Raw genomic sequence first — 26,564 nt, forward strand, 5'->3', positions numbered from 1 at the left:
GCATACCTTTCAAGAAGTGAAAAATAGCTACACAATAACAAATTGCTTCCCCATCCCTTAAACATATTAATTTTCTTCTCTCCTCTTCATCTCACCCCCAAGAACTTGGAAACTGATGAGTTTTGCAGATGACTTCTCTCCTTTAACTAACTTGACATAATAGCTCCCTTTTGTCCATGGCAACTGTGTGCATAACTGGATAATGACTGGGTGAAACCCGTGGTGTCTGTCACTCTCTTCTTTTCCTCACCAGCTCTTCCAGGTGTATGCTAATATTTTATCAAATGAGAAGGTCCTGAAATCACTTCACTTGACTATGAATTTATTACTATTTTTGAAATAGGAATAATGTGTCTGTCACACACATTATTACCGATTTTTTTTCTTTCTCTACTGAGAATATTCATTGTTATTAGCCAGCAGTCATCAGAATCAATAGAGAAGAAAGGAAACATCCTGTCCTGTCTTGTCCTGTCCTGTCCCCTCCTGGTTATCCACTAAATGCAGTTCTAATAGACTGTACTTGATGCTGGATTTCCAACACGGTTCTCTTTCATTTTCCACTTAGAATATTAACAGTTGTTTCTGTTTAACTATGCTTACAGCCCATAGATGTCTCTCCAGGGATGCAGGAATGTGTACACCCACGTATTCCACTGGTATTCCTCCAAGAAAACACTAGTCTAAATACCTTATACTTCCAAATCTGTGCAAATACACTCACAAAAAGTATGTGTATCTCTCCAATCGATGCAGCTATGCTTAGCTGAAGGTGCCCTGAAGGTCTTCTACAAATCATTTCTGACTGAGTGAAACAACCACAAAGAACAAAATCAGTTCTGAGCTTTGATCTGTTAACTCAAATCTTCCCAGGTGTCAGAAGGACCAATATGCAATTGTTTTTGAACCAAGCTGTATAAAGGAATGCCCTATACCTCACTGGGGATAACAGCAAGCCTTGGATTACCAATGTAAAAGTTTGACTTTACCTGCATGCAGACAAAAAACTGTGATATACCATACAAATAGTACATACTGTGTACAGGCACTAAGAGAGTATGAGAAGATGGAAATGGAACAGCTTCACTGAGCAGAAGCAGACAGAATTCACGAAAATCAATTAATACAATAAGGAAGTCATGAAAAGTGGGATCTCAGAAACCACTTTATTGAAGACTGAGGTACAATTCAAACAACACAAGTCCTTGAACCATGAAAGGTAGTAAGGAGGAAAAAATTGAGTATTTCAGATTTGTTCTTTCCAATTGGATCCACTTTGGGAGTTTCTAACTGACTAAGAAGCTTTCCCTTTAAACCCTCCTTGGTTCACTAATAATCTTTGTTATCCATTTAAGTTATTCATAGTCCTTTAGCACAGGATCTCATTAATCCCAATCCTATAACATAGGATTTTACTAATAATTCATTCAACAGAGTTGCCAACAGGCACAGAGTCATTATGCTCAGAGTTGAAAACCCATGTAGATCCCAAAATTCAGTGACATGTAAATATATTGGAGGATCTGAGATAAGCACTGCCTGATATCACTGGGGGATGGTTATGGAGTGCTGATGTCCAAGTTGTTGCCTGGCAAATGAATCTTCCTTATCACTATCACATTACTACTTGAGGGCAACCCAGGAGTTTCTGTGAAAATAGTTTGGTGTTGGGTTTGGTCCAACTCCAAGCGAATAGATGACAACTTCTCTTCTGAGTGTATGAACTGGTTACTGTGCAACAACCAGGAGCAACCAGCCAGCTGTGTTTCTTAGCCTCAGGTAAATAAATACCAGGCAAATCCAGGTAGCTCACCTCCACAGCAAGGGAAGCATAAAGTACTTCAAATTTAGCCTAGAGTAAGTCTTCATACAACCCCACTTTTTCTTAGGTAGCTAACTACCTATAAATTCACAGCCTTTATTTTTTTTTGCAACATATTCACGTGGCCATACTGTAACTGCAGTTTCCACAGACAAATACACACACACCCTGTAGAGCCTGATGAAGGAAACAAAGTTTGAGCTTTGGGTAATAGCCTGCATCTTTCAGAAGCCTCTTAAGCACATACCTGTTCTGTGATTTCAGTCAGATGAGGGAGATGCTAGAGCAGGCACTGGCCTGCTCCAAAGAGACTCACTTTATCCTATCAACTCAGGATGAAAGACTCAAGTCCACAAAGGTATAAGGTGCCTAACTCCTAGGGGGGTTACTCCCTAGAGAGGAGCCAAGCAGCTAAATACTCTTTTGTCAATCTAGACCACAGCTACCAAATGGAGTCATTGTGGTCTACTCCCTAGTTTAAATAAACACCAACTGAAACTTGTCACATATGGCACCTAATTTTGTCAAAGCCTGCCTCAGAGGTACTCAGCCCTCACTTTATCAAAAAGGCTTTTGCCAGAAACAGCAGGTTAGAAATTGGAAGAAAATGAATCAGAATATCAGGATAGAAGTGGTGCCTTTTTTTTTTTTTTTTTTTTTTTTTTCCACAGTGAATTAATAATTGCCATTTTCAGAGCAGTTGGAACATTACCAAGGATAAAAGACCAACACAAAGACTGCTACAGAGAGACCTTCTTTCATAACCCTAGTAGGAGCAAGCATCTAAAGGAGAGTTTGGATGCATTTACTGGATGTACGTTAGCAAGTTTAAATACAGAAACAGTGAAAGAACTTTTATAACAATTTATATGAGCTCAACAGTGATTGCATTTTAACAGCTGCTGCTGGTCCTCTGGGCCACTGCACTGTAATGGAGTCAGTTTTTCTGCTGAAAGAAATGATTAAATTGTTCACAGAGAGTCCCTGAAAAGGTGTCAGTATGAGCAGCTGGAAATTTAGGATCTAACAACTTGAGCATTGGAAAAAAAATCATCACCGGTTTATGTTCCCCTGTGGAGATAAAAATTGAAAACTTAAATTTTGGCAGAACCCAGGCATTTTCTACAACCAGACACACATTCAACTTTAACGAATTGGAATGAATATCTAGTGTCATTGTTATCCGTGTAAACTCAACCTAATGGTATGTGATGTTTGTACTATTTTTAGAGCCATAGGTCATTAATGATTAATAGTGACCTACATTTAGTATAACATTATATTGCTCTCCAGAGTTTCTATATTGCTCACTAATGAAATCCAGCTACTGCTTTGGAGAGATGGACAGACTATACTGTATTTTGGAAGGTTGTATGGAGAAGGAAAGAGACACAAATGCTTGTTTTAACTGAACCCTCTGGAGAGATTTAAGTGATAATTATCCACACTTGTGTATGGCTTAATTTTGGGAGTTAATATTTGTGTTGTTAAAAAGAGTACCGTGGGGCCTTTGCCAGTCAATTGGGTCTATCTTTCACACCTTACACAAAAGGCCTGTGATAGCACACAGCATTCCAACAGTATACAGGTGATGGATTTGCCCACAAAATTTCCCATGCAGGAAATTACTTCAGCACTACCCAGAGTCCTTGGACTTTCTTTAGCAAAGTCTCAGACAGTAATGATCTGTGAGTATGTAAAGTTTTGAATGTTGACTACTTAAGAGCAGCTATGAAATACCCTGCCCATCACATGATTGTGCCTGACACCCAGGATGTTGTAAGCATTGCTGTGTGTGTATGATATTCTAGCCTGGATAAAATGGAAAAGTGCAGCTCTGGAGCAGATGGTGCCAGATTTTCAACAAGTAGCTCTCGCTGCTCACTCTAGAAACTGCTGGATGCTGGGCAGTCTGGGAAATCTGGCCATTGTCTATTAGCTGTCTGAAAGGGAACTTCTTGTACTCTTTGGGAAATCAGGCCTTTACTTATTTATTTATTCATCAAGCACTAGAAAATGCTCTATGATAACACTATACCAGATTGCTACAAACAGCGTCTTCACTTCCAGATGGGAATTAGTGTTGCATTGAGTTCTTTGTAAACTGAGTGATCAAAGAAAGATATCATAGAAAGATATCTAGTGATCCAGTTTCTCCTGTCAGAGACTTGAGCTTCTTTGTAAAAGAAAAAAAAAAAAAAAAAAAACAATAGCACTGCAGTTTCATTATCAGAGATGACCAGGGGAGACAAATCATAAGCTGAAGAGAATCAAATTGCAAATTGTCTTTTTGTTTGCTGGCATTAATTTGTTTTTCATGTACAGGGCATTTTCGTAGAACAAATACCCTATGAGTTAGCCAGTCAGAACTGACGAATCATTCCATTTGTCTTATGACTGATTCAAAGTGTTTTACTAGTACGTGCTATAACATCTTTTATCAGGAATGGCTTATCATTAATCACAAAAAATTGCAGTTGTTTACTTTAAAATGCTGTTGGGGACTACACTCGAAATGCAAATCTCAGTCATTCAACCACCAGCAGATTTATGAGCATAAGGAAAGAAAATTTTTATTCTGCTAGGATGTGGAACAAAAATTTAGTATCTGGTTCAATGCATAATTCAAGGCTTAAGTACAAAAGACAATGAAAATTTTAAAACTTGAATTTAAACTCTAGAAATTCTCTTTCCTGAACATATTTCATCTGTTATGATCCCTAGTAACTTCACTAGCTGATGATTCATTGAAATTACAGATGAAAAAGTATACTAGCTCATGTCTTCCTTCATTGCATAGTTCTTGATTACAAGTGTTTTTCAGAGTTTTAAATTAATCATTGATAAAGTTTCCAGCACTTTCAGAATTCAAAGAAAGAGACTATCTATAGGCAGGAGTTATTTAAAGACACAGAATAAAACCAAGTAATTCTAAAACTTTTGGATATTTATAGGACTAGATACTATAGTGTCTGTGACTTGTAGACAAAAATTGTATTTAATCTCAACCATAATCAAACTACAGATCCTGAAAGACCATCCAAACATATGTGAGGAAAGCAGAAGAAAAAAAGAAAAGAAATACTTACTCACAAAGGTAGACTAGACCAGACTTAATACAGACCCTTTCTTTACCATTATTTTCTAGACAAATGAAATAGACTCTTCAGATTTCCATGTAGCCTTTCTCTTCAGTATGCTACTGGATACAACTATACTTCTATTAGTTCAAATGGAAATATGTGTATTTATTTTTCTAGATAAATTGCATAGGCCATCTCTCTTTAGGTTTAGATTCAATATTTCATACTTCAGAAGAGCATTTGATGCAATTACACATTTAACCATCAACCTTCTAACCTAGGTGAAGAACCACTAAAGTATTAAAGAAAAATTGGGGGAGCAGAAGGTGAGTAGGCGAAGGAACCTACCTACCTAGGGCAAGGTAGGTTCCTAAAGCAGTTCCTTAAGGACTGTTTAAGTACAGTATTATATATGTGATGTTGGCAGAAAAAGTCTGACACCAGGTAAGGAGCCACCATAAATGAAGAGGAGGCTGGGTACAGGAAGAATAGATGACCTCTGGGACCAGACTAATAGAAATGGGATAAACTCAGTACCGAAAAAAAAAAAAAAAAAAAAAAAAAAAAAGGTACTGGATATTAACACAAATAAAAGGAATTTATTCTGTAAGCTAACAAATCACCAACTGCTGAAGACACAGTGCACTATTCTATAACAGAATAATTAAGATTGTTAGTGTGATGTGAAATGGAAAAGGTAAATCAATCCTAATGTTTATCTGGAAAAATGTTTCCAGAGCATGTACCCTACAAGCAGGGTGTACAATAATGTGTACTGAGTGAGGAATAGTTACCTGGGACTTGGCTTCACTAAGTCCAAATGAACACATACACATGCAATGAGACACTTCTGAAAATACTGTCTTTTGTTTCTGCAAGTACAAAAATCAATGGAGAAAATCAAAGAGCTGCAAACAGTGCTCTAATTGCTACAGAGGCAACAAAATATGTGGAAACTCATAAAACTGCTAATGGTTTTGATCTTCATATGGCTAAGTACCATGTATGAAAAGCTCTGAGAAGACACATTTGTTCTGATATTTACAAATGGAATGCTGTAACCATACAAAGCTATGGAGAACATTCATTTATTAGTTCAATTTTGATCTAATTTTCTACTGAGCAAGATAACATCTTCCACGAAAAGCTCTAAGGCACCACCCAAAATTAATTGTTTTCAGTTCTTAAGAAAAGCCTCTTATCAGTTCCAGCAGCACTAGAATTTGGATGCCTATTGATAACTAGTGATCAACCATCATGACACTGGACATGTTTTCTCTGTTACTAGCTTATTTTGCTCTGTGACTAGGTTGATGCAGCTAAATGCCAAGTCAGTGTCTCCCTGAAGAGGGAAAGAGGGTACTAGTAACTTTAGTGACTAATGGAGGGAAAAAAAAAAAAAAGAAAAAAAAAAAAAAGGAAATAGAAAGGTTGTGAATTCATTCATTAAAAAGTGAGTGAGTTATTCATTGATTTACAATGACTAATAAAAGATTAAGTCATACTAACTGATACCATGATTTTTTAATAGGCAAGCTGTTAAGAAAGTCTTCAAAATAAGAGTGTCAGACCGTCCAGAAGACGGAAAAGCTGATTCAAGGTCTAATTAAGGAGAGGTGAGTTATTTATTTATTTCTTTTTTTTCTGACATCCTCTTACTGTATGCATTTTAATCTGCCTTTTTTTTTTTTTACTATGTTTTGTGAGACTACATAAAGCATGCTAAATCAACTCCTAACATGTTAGTTAAATAAAGAAATCACAGAGTAAACACACAAGTATTCCAGCGTCTGCACTCATGAAACTAAAATACAGAATGTGGGGTAACCATTCAGCACTAATTTCATTAGAAAATGTAGCCTGATGAGATATATAAAAAGAAAAGACCTAGGAGAAATTTTGAAACACCTACAGTAACAGTTTCCTATTATTGAAGGCTATACAAACAGCTGTTTTATACAAGTATTGCATTTGTTACTTTTCTGTCTCTTTAAATTTATGGTTGCAGAAAGGTTAGATAAACTGAACAGAAAGTAAATACAAAATTTGCTTTGAAAAGATGCTGAAATCTCCTGCTGTTCTCAGTGTCCAGTTGTGGTTCCAGTTCTCCTTCCCTGATGCATATTACAAAGCAAAGATTTGATAATAGCCTGTTTCTCTCCAAGCACAGAATATTTTTAAGAAGATTTGTTAGTAATTTAAGTTTTATTGCAAACAATTTTACAATCCAGTTTGAATTTTATTTTTTGAAAGGAAAATGACTTGTTTCATGGAGATGTTGTGATTGTGAAGTATGTGTATGGAAAGAGAAAATTTTATGATTCCCTCAGCTCCTGGAATATTGCATGTACTCCCTGAATATCAAATTTCAAAAAAAAATAAAAAAATAAAAATGATTCAGCTTTGTAAACAGTAGTAAAGTTATCAGCCATTCCATACGAAGACTGCGTTTGGCATCTTGATATGTAGCACAACGGGCTGCAAGAATATTATCTTTCCAAGAAGACAGGAAGATGAGTTTCTTGAATAAAGATGCAACATCTTGTAAATCAAACATAAAATAGCAGTGTAGAGAAGCTGTTTCTTTTAGCTGGGAAAGGTAATTTTGGAAGACAGTAACTTAAGACAAATGTAACCTGTAACACAAGTCAGATTTTGTCACCACTTTTGACAATTTTTTTTGGTCATTTTTTGAAAAACTTTTTGTTGAGAATTCATCCCAAAAAATAACTAACCCTAGCATGACATAAAAATTATATAGCGTCCTTATCCAAAATGGCACTATATTATAAGTAATCTTGTGAGATTACAAATACTATTCTAAAGATTCATTATGCAGTTTGATTGAATGTGTACATTAATAAATGATGTATGAAATAACATTACATTAATATTTAATATATTGGCAAGTAATGCTGATTAATATTAACTTATATACATTTCTATTTATACATATGTAGATATATATGTTCTATAAAATTAATTTTGCGTAAATTTTAATTTCCCAATGATCTTGAAGAAATCATCAAATATTTTTGACTGTCACAGAGCTTTCAGAATTAACACATACAAGTTTTTAATCAATGTCAAGAGGAAAGGACATCTCTCTTACTACTATTTTGAGTAATTCTCTGACTACAAAAGTAGTGTACCTTTCTTAGCAAAATGAGGATTTAGGGATTACAGAGAAGCGCAAGGTAAATCTGGCATGAATCCTAGACACATGAGGATTCCTTGAATCACAGTGTACTCACTAAAGATCTGGTGTTAGTCCTGGATTAGCCTCTAGTCTGAGGTCTTCTCCCTTTTCAGGAAAGCTGAAGAGGTTCAGACAATTCTAGCTAGCAAATAAAAGCAAACTTCACAAATGATCTCTAATATGTGGTCCTTCTTACCCCATACATGATTCTCTGTCATCTACTTCAAGAACGATTCATCAGGGGGTAGGGGGTGCTGTTTCTGAGCATATGGTACATGTCTAAAGCTGTGGTGAATGAATCAAAAAGAAAAAAGATTGTCTAGAAAATTATTTTGAAACCAACTAAAGCTACTATTAAAGTACTTCAGAGCAAAATCCTTTGTTATCACTGCTCTAAAATCTTGAAAATTTTGTCTTTCTCTTTTTCAGGTAAAGAAAGTGTAGCAAAGTAACAAAAATCAACCATGGAAGTCCGAAGGCCTACAGGTTTCTCTTTATGATTCTTTAATGATCTAGCAGATGGGACATCAGGATGACTGTATTGGGAAAAGGCCACCTAAGCCTGTAGATGGCCTGAATCTGTCTTTACTACTAATGGAAGTGTCATTCCAGGAGACTGTTTGTGCAGAGAAGCAGTGTAATACTGCCTCGGATAATTGCCATTCTACCATTTTTCTATTCACATTCCAGGACTGGTCACCAGGGCACAAGCTGTTCTTGGCTGCGTGGCCCATACCATTGCATACTGACACACGCCAGTTCAGATTCACACAAGGAAATCTTTGTGGTTAAAACCTGAACGCCTGTGGATTAACCTACCACTGCATTTAAATCACTGAAAATCAAAACCCTATTCCTCATGCCTGTGGGAAGAGAATAACATACATCTTGATTTGGTTGCCTTTGTAATAAGTATAATTCCTTGCAGGCTTACAAAGAAGAACAGTCACCTAATAATCTTGCAGATTAAAAACAGAAGCCTATGCTAATGAGCTAGGAGAGCCAAATTCTACTTCCATTTTTAACTGTGCCTCATTTAATGACTTCAGAATGCAGCTCAAGGTCTGATTCATCTCACCTAATTTAACCATCTCACAGTTTGGCATCTATTGTACAATAGCTAACTAGACTTGAAAGTAAATAAAAAGAGAAAATGAAAAGAATCTTCTCAGATAGTATCTAAAATAGGTGTGGTAAATGCTCTCTAGATGTGCATCTCTCTTTCTGCTACTAGGCGGGATTAGATGGCTCAAATGGATCAGATGCCTTTTATTTTATGGTTACTAGCTCACTCTCAGTCTAGGGTTTCTCAGCAGTCAGTAGAACAAGATGCCCATCTTCAGTGTATGATTCATCACACTTTTCTTCAAAACTTATTTTGGAATGGGATAAATCCCTTCTGAAGTTGCCTCTGCATCTCCGCTGGCTAAAAGCAACATGGAATAGACTTCCATCAAAAGTCGCTCAAGATAGCTAAGATAAATGCCAGCTGCAGATAACACGTCTATTGCAATTGGTGAAAGTAAACATTTTAAAATTGCTTTTTAGCCAAGTTTAAGTGTTCAGTTTGATCATTATTAATTAGCGCTGTTAAGATATAATTGGAGAGGTATTACCAGTTTAGAAGCCCAATGTAACTTTTAAAATTTTAAATAGGGATTATTCTATCTATTTAAGTATGACCAACAACAGCAACTCATTAAAACATCTGCTAGAATGTGATTATTAGTCTAAATTGAACTTCTGGATAGAACATTCAGAATTTATACTGTAATTAATTCTCAGGTTTAAGTTTCCACCAGTTCTATCAGAACAGTCAAACTCCTTCTGTCGTATTTTCTTATGTGTCATGACAATTCTCTGTGACAGCAGTAAATTTGACAGAACCCACAGTGCATTCCACCAACACAACTGTTTTAATTTACCTTATAATTCAGTGACTTACTAGGACACATTCTGTGTTTCTAAACAACTGATCTCCTTCAAAGACACTCACTTTTTAATCTTGGCATGAATATTGAAGTTTACACAGATAAGCAAGCTGAATACACAGTGTGAGAGAACTGCAAAGCTCATTTTGCTAAGAATAGGGGTTACAGAGGTGCACACTGCTGCTACACTACATACTTGTCTTCACAGAGAAGGGACGATTTGTTCATGAACATAATAAAATGGAGCCATTAGAACAAATGCAAATTTTATAGAGGAAAATTTCACATAGACACTTTTCTTTCCAACTACTTTGTTCATTTGATCATTCTCATTTGGCTTTTTGTTTGTAAGTTTTAAAGAAGTTTTTATTGTTGTATAATGACAGCTATGTGAAGAATGGTCACACATACCTAGGCAATGAAAAACTGAAAGGAAAGATGCAGATCATTTACCAAATACCTAGACTGTGAGTCAATATATTTTTGGATGCCTCAAGTTTTACCAGTGTGTGATGGAAATTACTAAAATTGAGGACAGCAAGGCTACTGCTGCTAAATTATGACTTAGAATTAAACCAAATGATTCAAACCTTAAATCAGTAAAATGGCAAAGAAGGACATAGTCATGTATAAAGCATAAAGCAATCCAAAAAAAATGCATTTGAAAATGAGTTTGTTTGAAGCAGTGGGCTTTAAAAAATAACAAGATCCATAATCTTACCTTGTCAGAAGTTGTCTGAAAGACTATTTAGTGACTAAAGTGACTTGTCTAATTCATTCACCATTTTTATCACTTGATGTGTTATGCTGTGTCTCACAGCTGGAGAGTAAACATGCCAAAAGTTGACATTCTAAGCAGCTCTGAAAATATTTAAATCCCAGACATATTTTCAGAGCAAATTGCAAATTTGGCTTTTGCTTTTAAGAAGATACCAAAGGGCATGTGGTTCGGCCAGTGTCCAAACTGGCTGTGATACCTAGGAGGAGTTTACCTCAAACTGATTATTTCATACAGTCAGTAGGCAATCCGAGAACGGTAGTAATATTTTTGGAGATCCTGGTTTTGATCCACCATAGAAAAAAAAAAAAAAAAAAAAAAAGGTAATGAGTTTAACAGTGTTAAATCAAAAGCTTCTGGAAAGATATCCACAAACCAGTTCAGTGTGGAAATATTTTCTTGTTGGCTTAAACCATTTAGCTTTTGTTGAAAAAGGAAAAATATATGACCATTCATTTCTACCATAAAAGGAAAACCTACAAATTTCACGAGTTTTGGTCTCAAAGTGTATCAATTACTCCTTATAATGTTACATGCTAAATCATGCCTTTGATTTCTGACATAATTAGTAATTATCAAACCTTAGTCTATATTTTATAGCAGGCAGATGATTAATTTCCACAATAGTGTTTGTGAGGGCTCAGCTGCATGGTTTTGACAGGTTCTCTTCCAAAATACCAACAGTTAAAAAAATAAGAAAAAGAATGTTTAACCTCTTTTTCAAAGTTCTCTGAGAAAAATGGCCCAGTAAAATTTCATTACATGTCCATTTCAGCTATTGTAAAACAAACAAACAAAAATGTACATTTAAAAATAACAAAAAAGCATAATGCATCTGAAAGATGCAGGATTTGTGACCCTCAAGAATGAAATCTTTTGGATCGTCTGAATTCAAATCATCTGGTGGAAGTGTTCAAGAGCAAGTAAGAACTCTCAAAAAGATTAGGCCAGAAATTTCTACTAAGCAATGGAAGAGGAGTACGTCAACAAGCAGAGTCTGTAGTCTATCAACTTTTCCTTTGATGTGACTGATTACTTAATATTATCAGTGAGTATCTATTACCAAGTGTTTATTAAGGTTTTTGATATATTTTGAGTTTTTTGATTTTGAGTCTTTCCAAATCTGAGAGAACACAGAAGTTCAACTCATGAACAACTGCCCAAATATTCCAGTCACCCTCCATGTATTCAATGCAACTGTCCCTAAACAAACATAAGAACAGAATGTCTGCCAGGTCTCCAGAACAAAAGGTGAGTTCATGATGATGAGCTGGGACCGACAATGACAGAGTACAAACAGTTTTCCAAAAGAATTTGTTCTCTACAACTCAGGCTAGGCCAGATTTTGATGACACCAGCAGGTTCATAAAATGCCAGAAAGAATTAGTGAAAATGATACCAACACCTGAATACAGTCTATTGTATTGCTGGTTACCAACCACTGTGATGCAGATTCACAAGCTAGTGGTGACTTTAAACATAAAGCTATCACCCAGACTGCAGCTGTAAGTGTTGGGCTTTTTCATATTTCAGAGAGTGTTCTGACTTGGCAGAATATATTCATATGCAGGAAGTTTAAGAGCAGAAGATGTACAAATTCTGTTATTCAAATGAAGAAGCTGAATAAATTTGTCTAATATACCTTATCCACAGTTCTGGAATGAGAGGAAGATTTTCAATTTATCAACAGAAAACCATACGAACAACTAGGGTTATCAATAAAGCGAGATATTTGCTGAAGTTGACTTTGAGTATCAGATATCAGATTTGACAATGATTTTCAGATTCAGTAAGCTACCTGACAGGAGGCATAATGAAGCTTTTAACTCATTTCAGAAAGAAAAACTTGCAAGCATGATATAGTAAAGGTTTTCAGTTCTGAATGGCATTTGCCACTCAATCTCATAGACTTTTTCACTTGCCTTGTGACTTACACTCAGCATTTTTATGCATTTACCTGAGTCTTCCCTCTGATCTACGAAAATAATTCAGCAGAAGGTAAAAATGCTGTAAGCAACTGTGAATTTATTAATTCTCCTTTTTAATTACTCTTGTAGATTGGTATTTTGTGGGCTGCTTCCTCTCCAAATTTCAATTTTTTCCTTGCATGCAGTTAAGTAAGTGATGCCAACAGCTGAGGAACTCATGCACTGCTATAGATTTATTACAAAGTGTATTTAGCTTTTTTTCAAATAATTTATTTTCTTGCTAAAATTCTGTCCAGACTAGTATATTTACTGGTACGGAAGAATAAAATGAAAGAAGAGTGAATGAGTGAACAAACAAAAGAAAGAATGATAGTTGCAAGTAGAAGACATCTGAGCTGAAATTTTTTAGGGTAATTAGAGAATCTGATACCTGTGAGAAACAGGTCACATCAGGATTGCCTACAGGTGGCTCACTGTAGTGTATTTACACTATCAGCACTTCTCTAATATTACTGTAGATTTTCTAGGAAGAAAAGCAATAAAGTAAAGAATCCTGTTACACAAAAGAAACAGAGTACAATAAACTTGTCAAATCAACCTGTCTTTCTGTTCATCTCTTCTCCTGAAGGTAATCATTAGTTATCTCTTTTCTGAATCTGCATGCCATCTGGAGCTATGAGCAGAGCAAAAAATGCATTTTCTGTTCTATTTTAGAGATGATATTCACATTACTATAAATTAATCTCAACGTTTTTGTTTTAATGCTGCATAGAGCAGTTGACTGTGAACACACTGGCTGTAAATGAAACTAACAGACTTTTTTGCAGAGTACCATTCATTTTTCTTTATTCTGAATGTGGTAATATAGTTATTACATATAAATAAAAGCATTCGGTTTTACTTAATAATGACAGAGATTTTGGCAAAATCAGCTTTTTGAAAATTGTTCCATTTGAAATTTTTTGAAATGAAATGTTTGAAATGTTGATTGAAATGTTCCATTTGAAATTGAAATGTTCCATTTGAAATTTTAACAGATTTTTAGTTGGATATTTCTGATCATTCCCCCCAGTATATTCTATTCATTTAAAGCAGACTGAGCTCTTTTCTTTTCTTAATTGTAAGCTAACGACTACTTTTTTTAGCATATTTTTTTTAAAAAAAATAAAAATAAATAAATACATTCACTAATATATTTCTACTGCACCACTAACCCATAATTACATTTAGTTCAGTATGAGAGCATATATTTTCTAACAGGTACTGCCCCAAACAGACATGTAACAAAAAGCAGTATTTGTCAGTCTTAATGTGAGTATAGTCTGAGAATGGGACAAAATGTCTTTGAAGGCTAATTAGTCTACTGTATCATTGTCACATACACTGATAGTATTTTTGGTTTTATTTCTTGATTAGTTTTTTTCATACTATAAATTCACTAAATATAATGCAATCAGATCTGAATGGCACCACCAAAAAAAATAAAAAAATAAAATAACAATCAACTGATTTTTAATATGCAAGCCTAAGAGACACTCCAAATATCTGTCACAGGCATGTCACAGGCACATGCTGCCCTCGAGCTTTCAGCATGCTCAGGGGATTTGGATACTCACAGACTTCAGGTGGGCTCAGTATGGACTTGGACACCTGGGATAAGGCAGCAATGTAGTTTCAGATCTTTAGTGGCTTAGGATAAAAAAGTTGCCAAGGACAGTTATAGAAATGTGGAGTCATGTCAAGAAGTCACGATATGGGTAGCATAGAGGTTCTCTGATGCATAATGCTTCATGTAAGATAATTTGACTGAATAGATAGTTTAAATTAAATTGGAAAGTTTTGTATCAATCAGGTGGAATAGATACTCTAAAATGGCCCTCTCACTAGTCAGCTCAGCATCTATATTCTAACTGGCTAAGAAAATGTCTTCATCCCTAGTACTTTCATTTCAATATGTCAGGTTTAGAGTCAGGTGAATAACACCAGGCATTTGCCATGTACGTTTGCTAGGAAAAAACAAACAAACAAACAAAAAACAAAATCAAAAAAAAAAAAAAAAAAAAAAAAAAAAGGATTTGAAAAGGATTTGCTGGGGATGATTTATGTGTAGTGCTCTTCAGTTCAGCTTCAGAGGAGATGAGACAACACTGCACCTCATTAAGAAAGGCAATGCCTAGTACAAATAGACCTAAGAATTTCAATGACATTTCAAAGGAATATTAGAATCAAAAGCACCTTAAATCAGTGCTTGAATGTCTATTTGTAACTTGCATAGTTCAGATGTTTCTCCTGGCAACATTTCCCTAGTGTCATTATCACTTACTAAAATTTGATACGATCTACTACCTGAGCCTGAATTCCTGACACACAGTACCAGAGATGTAAATATTATGCCAGATTAAAGAGTAGCGTGTTTTGACAATTATGAAGACAGACGTTTCTCTTTTGCAATGAGGAAGTCTCAGAAAATATGTAAATGCTTAGGCAGTTAAATCGTGTGCAGCTTATTCAGAAGGGAAATAACAAATACACAGCCCTAAGCTACTGCAGTGTCTTTGAGTATGTGTAGCTCTGTCAAACAAAACAAAAGACATTTGGCTGCTTCTAATAAATTGCATACTCCTTTCTAACCTGAAGTAATATAACTATATAACTTCAGACTCTGATCCTCTCTGATCCCTAGCTAATAGAATACAAGTTTTCTCCATGACAAACCTCACTTGGTTCTTGAAGTAGCAAAGAGAAAATATTCTCTGAATCAGGATGATGAAATCTTTGGGTTTGGGGGTACAAAAGTTTTGCTAGAACTCAACTGTTGTTGTAAGATCCCTTCTGCAGACACTTCTAGGGGACAGACCTTCCTGGGGTTGCTAGCTCCAGAATATGGTGCTTGAAATTTATTTTCTGCTAATTAGAATCTATTAAGCTACAGTCTCATCACAATTTTAACTGGTTATAATACTTTCTTTCTTAGCTGGAACATTTTCCCTAAATTCTCTGCTTGATTCCACAATATATCTGTGGTGGTGTTATGAAAGTTATTTTTACATACAAGGATAAAGGATATGGAAGAGATTATTTTTAAAAACTTTTAAAAACTTTAAAAAAAGAGAGAGAGAGAGATAAGTGGATAGTACAGTGACTTCTTAGAACACATATGTAATTGTTTTGATTTTTTTTTTCCAGGTTCATGGGTACATCATACTATAACATTACTTAAGAACAATGAACTCAAATGTAAATAGCTGCATGCCATCTTCCTTTTTTTTTTTTTTTTTTCATTGTGATTTGTTGTAGAAAGTAAAGAAAAATGACAAAATACTAATTCACACCTCACATCACTTTGGCTATGGATCAAGTTCAGCCATAATTTGCACTAGTTTTCATTTTGTTCATTGGATTACTTCTTGGTTTGTTCTTTCATTGTTCAGTAGAACTATTAAATTTATGATGATTTTTATTCCCTCAGGTGGATTGAAAGAGTATAAGAGCAGTAAAGCTACAAAGTTATCCAAGATGAATGTCTAAAGGTAAGGATGGTTGGTACAAAGACAATAGATGACTTCATGTAGGGAGGATAAAGTAGAGAATCAGATAAGGAAAATATGGTAAAGGGAATTTAGCAGGAATTTATGACATTATTTTTAATTATTAATTTTTTTTGCTAGGCATGGCTGTTAAGATTGTCTGTACAGAATTGCTGTACTGGGTCAGAAGAAAAGAGGGCACTTTACTGTGAGGGTGACAGAGCACTGAAACAGGTTGCCGAGCACTTGTGGAGTCTCCTTCTCTGGAGATATTCAAAACCCGCTTGGATGCCATCCAGGGTGGTCTAGGTAATCCTGCTTGGCAGGAGGGGTGGACTAGATGATTTTCAGAGGTCCCTTCCAACCTCAACCATTCTGTGATTCTGTGAAAAGTCATCCTATTTGATATGTTCTGGTAGCAGCTAGTGGTGGTAAATGTTAGGTAGTGGACAAACCTGACAGTCTAATAGAGGTGATGCTGCCACAGCTTCAAGCCCCCAAGCCAACCAGCAATGAGGATGTGCATGTGTTCCCAGTAGGCACAGACACAAATGCTTATACAACACACATATTAATATACACATGGACAGCTGCACAGATCAACACCACAGAAACACACAGAGCTCATGCAAACACAAACAGCGTTAACAGCCTCATCCAGTGCCACTCTCTGGCTGATGGGGACTGATGGTCCCTGACTGGGAAATACAGAGATTTGTGCAATGTGGATCCCTCCAGCAGCTGCCCTCAGACACCCAGCTTGCCCTGAGGCTGCCACTGGATCCTTGGTACCTCCCATTGCTGGTGCATGCATTTGAGAGTCCTCAAGGCTGCAGCCTCCCTCCAGCTGCTGGTACAGACCCCTCACTCACACTCATACACACAAACCCTTCACACACACAGGAGTACACACCACGGATCTCCCTGCCGACCTCCAGACCCTGTGATCTCTTCAGCACTTGGCCTGGATCCCCTCATCCCTTCAGAAGCCAACTCCTCAGGTTGTCTCACTCACAGAAACAAGCCCCATGCATGCACACCCGGCCCCCAAACCACTTCACCTACTCACTGATTAATCTGCCCTGATAAGTGACCAGCAACCAGACGCTGACAGGAGCACTCACTCCAGTTGCTGGCACCCTAGCTACACAGGCCCCAGTGACTCTTGCTCCCCATTCCAGCTGCTGCATTCAGATCTCCACACATGTGGAGATCTCTGCACATGTAGAGAACAAAGATTAGAGGGATCCTCACCCACGAAAGGGTTAAAAATGGAGTTCAATAAAATGGGACAAATTATTCTGGTCAGGTTCAGGGCATGGCCAGACAAGCATACTGACCAGATGCCAGTTTATGCATGGCTTTATCCCCTTTTCCCTTTAGACTCCCACATCTGATCCTCCTTGAACTCTCCCTCTCCCCACCTTTGGTGGTTACCCTAAACATTTCCTAATAAATTTAAATCCTAAAATGCTCCCTGCAGTTTTTCATCACAATTAAAAAAAAAAAAAAAAAAAAAAAAAAAAAAAAAACTGTTTATCTTTCTTAACACTGATGAAAATGGAACTGAGGAACTGATGATTGCAGATAACAGCCCATAATATGCTGGAGATCTTTCTCCTGAATGCTTTGTATCCCTGTAACATAGCTACCACCTAATAGAATTGAGGTGAACAAAAACAGGGCATGAGGGAGGAATGGATAATTTTTCAGCAATTTATATTCTACAGATTTCCATAACCTGGAGGAAAAATATATATATTCTTGCAATGTCATTCTTATAATCTGAATGTTGAGGCTGGACCTAATTGTAATTTCTGTTTTAACTACAGATATGATTTAAGGAGCACTCTGAGAGTCCAGCCATTTTAGAGTCATTCTAGTCTTAGTTACAGCATCTGCATTTGCATCTCAGACTCTTCAGTGTCATTTATCAAGGTGACTGCTTTCTGGCTGGTACTGATTACTCACAAAGGCTTTCTGACTTACAGTGTTTACAAAATCAAGCTGCTACCTGCTTCCATTCCAGTATAATCAATATATTTCCTAACCCTATCAGATCACTTACAAACAAAGATATGTGTGGTGCTCCAGCTCATTCCTAGTTCTCACCACAAAGGGTTTAGTAGAACCTAGCAATGTGTCAAATGTTGTTTTGACAAGCACTTTGTATTTTGCATGTCTGTCAGTACCAGTTCTGTCAGTTCCTGCCCTCACCCTTCCACACAAATAAGGCCCAGAATGTAGTACGCTGTTGTTGTTTTTTTGGTTTTGTTTGTTTGCTTGTTTTTCAGGGAAGTGTATGGTTTCAGGGAGCGATGGTTTTGTTGTTGAACCTTTCACATTAGGTGGGGTGAACTTGTCAGTTCAGTCCTCTGAGCCACTTTTTCAGTGGTTCAGACTGGACACTCATTAATGGTTTAGAACAGCTGACACAATCTAATGAAGTATTCCCTCTGCCCAATTTCTAACACCTGAATATAAATCCCCATCCATTCCCCTGTCTAAGCCATCAAGCTGAATGAAGGGCAGGGACAGTGCAAAAGGAATGTTCTAGGGAGAAATGCCATTGCTACACTTTTGTTCACTTTTTAGCAGACAAATTCACAGCAAGAATCCTCCATGAGGAATTTTCATATTTCCTCTGTATACCATACACATCCTAGGGATGGAGGAATGCTTCTTGCCACCCAAATTGTACCAAAGACTTTTCAACATCTGCTCTATCTGTGGGATCAGTTATAAGAAGAAATTATTTCCCTAATTACTGAAGTATTTATAAAGAATCCCCCGGTGCTGAAAGTCCTGCAAGAAATTCGTGCTTTCTCATCACCATTTAGAAGTTATCATTTCCATTTACTATCATATATTGATTTTAAATATCACACTGTCTCATTTTATATCCATCATTGGTTTGATACTTATGCAATGAGCATATCACATTTCTTACAGGAAATAAGATGAGGATATTCTTGTTGCCAGGTAACCATATGTTACCTGATGGAACATGTAAATCTTCTATGCAAAAACAGCAGAACAGCAAAAAAACCACCTATGTCTGAATGCGAATCTGAACACCACAACCTCAGCACAGCGCTTTGGTATATGTTTTAAGTATACGCTTTACATCCCTCTACACTGACTATGGCAAGAATGCAGAGACTGAACATGACTCACACTTGAGTTCTATGAAAGTCAATCTACTCTCACACAGTCTTAAAGCTAATGCTCAAATGATTTCCTGAATCAGATCCCCTATGAGCACCTCCAGTCTGTCTTCCGGGGATCTTCCAGCTTTCAAAATTCAGAGAAATTATACTTCTTTGTTCATATTGTTATGTTGTATATCAGTTGACAGAATAATCAAGCCTCAATAATCATGCTGATGCAGATGAGAAAGTATCTTAGATAAATAAAAGCATAGAATGTTTTACTAATGATGCTCTGTAGGAAAATACCATAAATGAGGAATGAAATACTCCTCAGCCACAGTCTGACCTAATTAACTGGAGGCCATCTTGAACCTTCCAGAATGCATTCTCTGCAAAAACTGCATCAGTAACAAGCCGTATACTTTTGGCCATGGGTGACTGAGCTCAGAAGAAATATCTTTGATGATTCTTTCAATACATTTGTTCACTCTAAGGCAAGAAATTTGTCCAACAAAATTTGGCATACAAAAAGAAATTTAACTTTGGCTAGATGAAAAACAGTCACTTCATTTCAATGCTTTCATTTTCTTGTGAAAAGCAGTAAGCATCCCCTTACTGTAAGCATTGCAATTGTACAATGGAAAGACATTTTTCACAGTCACAAATAAAAACAAGCAGTCTATACTGATAAGCAAAATTCCATAATTATTAGACATCTTATATTTTTGACTCAAAATCCATCAAAATCCATCTAAGACTATTTTTGATAGTTAAATTTTGTAATGTATAGCTATGTAATGGCTATGACATGGTTATAAAATTTGGTTTATATTCATTATTTATATTCATTATTTTTATACTTATACACTTAGTGAGGTATTTAATTATCCCTAAAGAATAAGAATTCACTAACAGAGATTCTTAGGGTTGTAATTCATTAGCAGAGGATGAAGTATGGAAAATATGCAAAACAATTGGCTTGCACAGGAGAGTTTTAAAACAAATGAGGGCATTGTATATACAAATGAGCAAATATAATGAGTCAACCTTTGCAATCTTTGTAGTTTACATTGAATTCTAACTCTGTCACTCCACACAGAAAAATACCAAACAATCAAGTGCCTAAATACTGCACATGAAATAGAGATAGGATTTAGAAGTCTCCAACTTTAAACAATACTGTGATAGATATGCTCACTGGCATTCCAAGATTTTACAAAACATTGCCACATCTGGGGTGTATCTCAGTTTCCAAAACATTCCAGAAATGACAGATGCAGTTAATCAGAACTGACCATTATATATATCTTACTGATTTCTTTGGGTTTAAAATATTCACTTTTAAAAACAGGCTCGTTATCCTTCCCAAAAGGTATGGGAAATAAGTGTGAAGATATAAAATTAATATGATGTTCAGTCAGAAGAAAATGCTATGGGTTACAATTATGTATCTGTTGAAGAAGATGATTCTGGTTTCAGTTCAGAATTATTTTATAATAAATAATATTTTTCTTGGACTGGTTTGAAAGCTTACCTCTAAGTGCTGTGAGTTTATTATGTTTATTACGTGCTTCACTTTCCTAGGAAGCCGAAGGGGAAAACAACATCTATCAAAGGGAACAATTTCCAAACCAGGCCTCCTATATCCAGGCAAGCTGCATCAAAATAACAGGCCTTGTAGGCTTGGCATTCAGAGAGTGATCTCTGCTTTAAAAGTATCTGGCACCCATGATTTTTACTGCCTGTCAGCAGGAGATCATTGGACAGATAACCTCAAATGAGTAGCTGATTAGCCCATCCTTCAGAAGCCATCCCAAAAAATTGCCAGCCTTGCCAATTATCATCTCTCTTTTTCTCTTTGTATGAGGATGTTGAGGAGGTACAGCTATGAACCTCAAATTCAGATGTGTTTCTGGTGTCAGATTTCCTTCTGGCCTAATTGGGTAAAGATTCATATGATTCACTGAGAACTTGCTCGAGCATATGTGATTCGTCTTCAGTGAGCTTATTCCACCACCCTAGTCTCTGCTGAACAGAATTGTCTGCTTTATGTGAAACTCCACGGACTTTATCAATGACAAAATTCACTAAATTGATATTCCATTGATTAACTAACTCCTTTTATTTCCCAAAACTATTGGGAAGACTGAGAAATAACTTTGAAACTTCAAGGGTATGGTGAGAAAAATCTCTCTCTAGCTGATAAAGAAAAAGCCTTTGATCTTCAGACATGCCCAAAATGAGAGCATGAGTTGGAGAAAACTGGCTAAAGATCAGTCCAAACAAAATGGAAGAGAGAATCATAGCTGGAAAACATCTACTTTTAAATAACAATTAGAGCTGACTGAAATTTGTGAGACATATCTAAAGGCTATGCTGGAATGATGTCTTCCCTGCCGATTTGCCCAACTTATGCCTAATAGCAAGTTTCTTCTTTTCTTTCTGGCAGATGCTGGCAGAAGTATCTTTCATTATCTGTAGCTGGTAACCATTTAGTCTGCAGTTCTCACCATTTCTTGTGTCTCTCTCATATGGAGAATTATCCTTGCATACTTTTGGTTTCATTAGCGACAAGTACAGCCTTTGAGACTTGATAGTTCTGCCTCTGCAAGTGAAGGGCTTCCTTTGCAGAGCTATCTGCTCCAGACAGTCCTTTAAATACATCCCAGAAAACAGATTTTAGACATGTTTTCAGTTTGAATTGTTGAAGTTTCAGAAGCTGGATTTTTTTCTTTTTAGATATGATGTAATGTGTGTTGGTTATTGAAAATTAATATATCTTAATTTTACACTGATTAAAATTGTAACAGATATATAATTGTTTTTAAACTTCAGATTTAGGACAAATAACTCGTAAAACTAGAGTAGACTAGTATACTAGACTGTATACTAGACTAATTGCCAATAATAAAAGCCTTGCTACAAATAAGTGCAGCCCATACAAGAGATTCCAGTAAAACTGACTGAAAATTTTACCTTTCATATTTTATGATACAGATGTTAGAACATACACATCTCTGGCTAGAAAGACTTCAAATAATTTTGAAAAGCCTTCCAAGGCACTTAAGCATTTTCTTTTCATACGTCCACAGGCTGTAGACCAGTGTCCAGGCCAGGTTCTGAAATTCATACTCATTTCTTCAGCAGAGATACAATGTATTCCTTCTGCTTTTGCATTCCCAACTGAAAAAGGAGTCAACTTCAACACATTCTAACCATGGATGAATTAAAAAAAAAATTGAGAGAGAGAGAGAGAGATCTGCCTAGCTGGGAGTAACTGTCAAGAGAGGAACATGAAACAAATCATATTCAAAGCAGCTTAATTCAAATTTCATTAACAATATCATTAACTGGCCAAGATTTTGATATTCTTTGCCTCAGTTGAGAGTACCGATTGTAGTGTGTGACTTCTGTCAAATAGAGATTTTAACATGGAAGTCAACTATCTTTCAGCTAGAAAAAAAAAAAAAAAGCCCTCAGCCCTCATTCCAATGATTTTTGTGGATTGTTATCTATGGCAAGCTGTTATGGCAGCATGAATTTTTTACCTATCAGAGGGACAAGCAGAGGCTGTCACTTCAGCTCTTCTTAAGATGAAGAAGGCCTGAGGCCTTGCTCTATTTTTTCACACAGAGGAAAGCTCTCCTTATTGATAAAGAGACCTTGACACTAGAGACATTTAAGCACCAGTCTCTATGTTCTTTGTGAAAACAGTATAACACCCGTTAACGTCAAAGCTTTCTGTCCATCACTATGGTACAAAACATATGAATGTGTCAAAATCTGGTCAGGTTTAATTTATGAGAAAATGCATCTGTCAGTGTTAGATATGTCATCTATCTTCAATATAGCTTTTGTTTTATCTTTCAAAGTAAAAATTATTTCAGGCGCTGAATGTTAACTTTACTACTTTGTTTTTGCTTCTGAGTAGTATGCCACGTTACCTGACAGGAAACTCTTGAGTGGTTTAAAGGAGGCACCATGCAATGTTATCTTGGAATGACTCATGGGATGAGTGTGAAGTCTGCACATTCTTTGATAACGATATCACAGTATGACATGGCCCAACAGATTTCAAGACTCATTTAGTTGGCGTTGTGTCACTTGACAATTTTCAGACAGTTTCACCAACTAATCAAAAAGAAAAGCTGCTGATTCTTGTACTCTGTAAATAAGTAGTAAAGCTCATGTTTTTCAGTTGACAGAAATATCACAAGTTTGATTTCTCTATTCTGCTGCACTGGATTTTATCTGCATCCTGGGAAAAATCTAACTTTCATAGTATAATCCTTCAAGAAATCCTACATACTTATAGGCAATTTGTCTCACAAATTGACTTAAGTGAGATCAAAACATTAATGTATTCATAGTACATGATGCTAAGATACTTTCTTTTCTCTGACAGGAGAAGTGAGAAAACTAAATCCTGACAAAATGAATGTATTTTTCTGCCAGTTGTTTTTGTTTGTTTGTTGTTTGTTTGTTTGTTTTTGTTTTTGTTTTTTTTTTTCTACTTTTTTTCTTTAGTCACAGATGTACAAGTGAATTAAAAGGTAACAAATTGAATCAGAGAGACAACATTTGACTCTGCTAGCATGGTAAGGTCTATCATTCTGAAGGCATTTTGAAATGTTCTATATGAATAGGATTAGGAATTTTAGTCTAATACATCTGCTTAGGTTTCCTAAAACTTCAGTTTACCGAGTCTTTGGCATTAAATTTATCCTCATAAAGCCTCTGAATTGCTGGTGCTGTCTTTCATCCAAATACTAGCTTTTATTGTTATTATGGAGTAAAGAATAACAAGTAAATAACCAATTATATTTATATTATATTTCATTATGTTCTACTACATTAGCTCTACTTGGATGGGGCTATGTCAAAAGTTATGCGCAGTTATGTTAATTTTGAACTAGCTTTTTTCTACCCAGATAGGATAACAGTAGCACTGATGACAAAATGGCATGCACCTCAGCACTCGTTATACACATTTGACTATTTACTTTGGTGACTAGAGCCTGTGCTGTCATGTTTTTGCTGTTCGTTTTACCTAAGCTGACTCAAGAAAAGCCAGCTAATCCACCCTTCTTAATGCTGCAGTCACTTTGCCCTGATGTGTCCACAAAGCCGTGGACGGGTTGAGATATGTGACATGCTAAGAGCACCCTACTCTTCTTGCTCCCTTTGGGAAGGCCACAAGTGCTGAAATTACGTTATTCTTGAGTGCCATGACTGCTTTTTATTAGCATCTGCAGAGACAAAATCCCCCTCACCCCCCACCCAAAAAAAAAAAAAAAAAAAAAAAAGTAAATGCTTGGCTTATGCCTAATCCATCCTCCACTTCCTCTTCAATGTGTAGCTCTTTATTTGCATACCACATCCTTTCACCACATGCACCTTGGGCAATCCCAGAATAACTGCATTTCTCTCAGTCATAAGAATTCTAGGGATGATTACGGAAATGTACAGAAGCAGACTGGACTCCTGTCAGAACTACATCCTAACAAACGACCGCATCACAACATCCAGTGGCATGTTCCTATGCTTGTATCATTGCTTTACTGCTCCTACACTAAACATACTCACAAAATGTCCTCTTTAACATCTGCTGGTAATACACTGGAAAAGAACTATTCTTTTAAAATCTGCTTTTGTTCCACAAGATGCTGGTACCACAGCTAACAAGATTGAAAAAAGAATAGGCACAGTAGATATTAGGATTTTTTTCCTGAATACTGTTGGGATGTTGGCTTTTATTTTGTAATCAGAAATTTTATTTGGAAACCAATTTCAAAGATCCATTGTCATCAGGAAGCAGAAGTGTGTGATTAGCTAATGTAGCTAATAAAAATAGATCATATCTTCTAATCTTACTGTAGAATAGTTGCAATCAACTGTTTCATAATGGACTTAAAATCTTAGCCAAATAAATTACCTGGCAGAGAGTTTTCCAGAGGGAATCAATTCAAGGAAAGAGAAAGCTATTTTAAAGTAATTTGTAAACACAAAAGGAGAAGAAAGAAGATTTTCTCAACTTTTTATATGATTGTGTAACACTGATTTCCTTGAGGAATGAGGAAAGAGAAAGAGAAAAAGATACCACCTGAATTTCTAATTAGCTATCTGTCTTCACCTGTGGAATTAATTAATTCAATTTTGCAACACAGAATTTGATAGTAAAATCCATTTTCTTTTCATGGTCCTTGCCACCCTCCCCCACCCCACCCAAAAAAAAAAAAAAAAAAAAAAAAAGAAATCTCAAGAAGTCTCAAAAAGTCAGCTGCATCATGAAAATATAGCAATACAAACAAGAACATAACTTTACAAGGAAGAAAAAAAAAAAATGAGACTATAATTGTTCATTGTAAAAAAACTTGTCTTCCCATCTACCATGTAAACTTTTCAGAAAGAAAAGGGGACTAGAATCTTCTCATTTAAACTTTTCTTTTTCTCTTTCTATTTTCTTCTCTCTGGAATTTGCAATAAGATTGATAATGTAGTGAACTAAAGCATTAATTAAATTACTAAATAATTTAAAGTAATTATTCAAATGCACCCGAGTCTGAGAAAACTCCTTGGGTAAGGAAGGTGTCTCATTTTGAAACAAGGATAATGAATCATTTCTACCAATGAATTATGTCTATCAATGAATCAATTCTATCATTATGAATGATAGAATCATAGAATGAGTTGGAACAGACCTTAAAGACCACTTAGTTTGAACCTCTCTGTCATGGGCGGGGTCGCCCACCAGACAAAGTCGCTCAAAAGCCCCATCCAACCTGGCCTTAAACACTTCCAATGGAACTGTGAATTTCCACCACACTTTACGACAAGGAATTATGTCTTAATCCTGATCTGAAGAGACCATTGACAGGGTGGTAGTTCAGCCACCAGTGTTAACTGCATTTTATCATCTTCTACATGCAATATGCCAGCTATCAAAACAAGCACTTTCCTTTAGAGAGGGTATGAAACTTCCACACTATAGAAAAACTTCCTAGAGCATGAAATAGCTGGCTGAAAGCATACTGCATAACTGCTTTAAGAAAAAGACAGAATGGGAATGGGAAAGAGAAAGAGAGAGAAAGAAAGGAAAAGGAAAAGGAAAAGGAAAAGGAAAAGGAAAAGGAAAAGGAAAAGG

The 26,564-nt window shown here is 36.1% G+C and overlaps 2 long non-coding RNA genes across 2 annotated transcripts in view; one reads left to right on the plus strand and one right to left on the minus strand.

Annotated features, from left to right (window-relative positions):
- Positions 1 to 26,564, minus strand: part of LOC118168198 — a 145,802-nt gene that overhangs the window by 34,652 nt on the left and 84,586 nt on the right. The window lies entirely within an intron of this gene.
- LOC118168197 lies at positions 6,431 to 10,682 on the plus strand. The gene is made up of 2 exons (XR_004751412.1): positions 6,431 to 6,521; positions 8,534 to 10,682. It is a non-coding gene; the product is annotated as an uncharacterized LOC118168197 (long non-coding RNA).

The sequence above is a fragment of the Oxyura jamaicensis genome, chromosome 5, assembly GCF_011077185.1.
Source record: "Oxyura jamaicensis isolate SHBP4307 breed ruddy duck chromosome 5, BPBGC_Ojam_1.0, whole genome shotgun sequence".
In the NCBI taxonomy this organism is placed as follows: Eukaryota; Metazoa; Chordata; class Aves; order Anseriformes; family Anatidae; genus Oxyura; species Oxyura jamaicensis.